The sequence below is a fragment of the Eutrigla gurnardus genome (assembly GCF_963514095.1).
Source record: "Eutrigla gurnardus genome assembly, chromosome: 21".
In the NCBI taxonomy this organism is placed as follows: domain Eukaryota; kingdom Metazoa; phylum Chordata; class Actinopteri; order Perciformes; family Triglidae; genus Eutrigla; species Eutrigla gurnardus.
Genome location: NC_139932.1, coordinates 12,252,049 through 12,253,472, shown reverse-complemented (window position 1 = coordinate 12,253,472; position 1,424 = coordinate 12,252,049).

Here is a 1,424-nt window from a genome sequence, read left to right as displayed (position 1 = left end):
CTAGTGGCTAGGATTCCCTGTCAGTGAATTAGCCCACATTGTCACTCCCTGATGGTCTAGTGGCTAGGATTCGGCGCTCTCACCGCCGCGGCCCGGGTTCGATTCCCGGTCAGGGAAGTCTTGAAGCTGTGACTTTTGATTCGTAACTCCAATGTGAGACTGGCTGACAGAATGATTAAAATCCATGTCTGGCTGACTGCATGATTAAAATCCATGTCAACGTCTGCCCATATTGTCACTCCCTGATGGTCTAGTGGCTAGGATTCGGAGCTTTCACCGCCGTGGCCCGGGTTCGATTCCTGGTCAGGGAATTAGCCCTCATTGTCACTCCCTGATGGTCTAGTGGCTAGGATTCGGCGCTCTCACCGCCGCGGCCGGGGTTCGGTTCCCCGTCAGGGAATTCAATGAAGGCTTGAAGCTGTGACATTTGATTCCTAACTCCAATGTGAGACTGGGTGACTGCATGATTGAAATCCATGTCAACATCTACCCATGTTGTCACTCCCTGATGGTCTAGTGGCTAGCATCCGGCTCTTTTGCTGCCGGGGTTCGATTCCCCGTCAGGGAATTAGCCCTCATTGTCACTCCCTTATGGTCTAGTGGCTAGGATTCCCTGTCAGGGAATTAGCCCACATTGTCATTCCCTGATGGTCTAGTGGCGAGGATTCGGTGCTCTCACCGCCGCGGCCCGGGTTCGATTCCCGGTCAGGGAAGTCTTGAAGCTGTTCCTTTTGATTCGTAACTCCAATGTGACTGCATGATTAAAATCCATGTCAACGTCTGCCTATATTGTCACTCCCTGATTGTCTAGTGGCTAGGATTCGGCGCTTTCACCGCCGCGGCCCGGGTTCGATTCCCGGTCAGCGAAGTCTTGAAGCTGTGACTTTTGATTCGTAACTCCAATGTGAGACTGGCTGACTGCATGATTAAAATCCATGTCTGGCTGACTGCATGATTAAAATCCATGTCAACGTCTGCCTATATTGTCACTCACTGATGGTCTAGTGGCTAGGATTCGGAGCTTTCACTGCCGTGGCCCGGGTTCGATTCCTGGTCAGGGAATTAGCCCTCATTGTCACTCCCTGATGGTCTAGTGGCTAGGATTCGGCGCTCTCACCGCCGCGGCCCCGGTTCAATTCCCGGTCAGGGAAGTCTTGAAGCTGTGACTTTTGATTCGTAACTCCAATGTGAGACTGGCTGACTGCATGATTAAAATCCATGTCAACGTCTGCCAATATTGTCACTCCCTGATGGTCTAGTGGCTAGGATTGGGTGCTTTCACCGCCGTGGCCAGGGTTGGATTCCCGGTCAGGGAAGTCTTGAAGCTGTGACTTTTGATTCGTAACTCCAATGTGAGACTGGCCTACTGCATGATTAAAATCCATGTCTGGCTGACTGCATGATTAAAATCCATGTCAACGTCT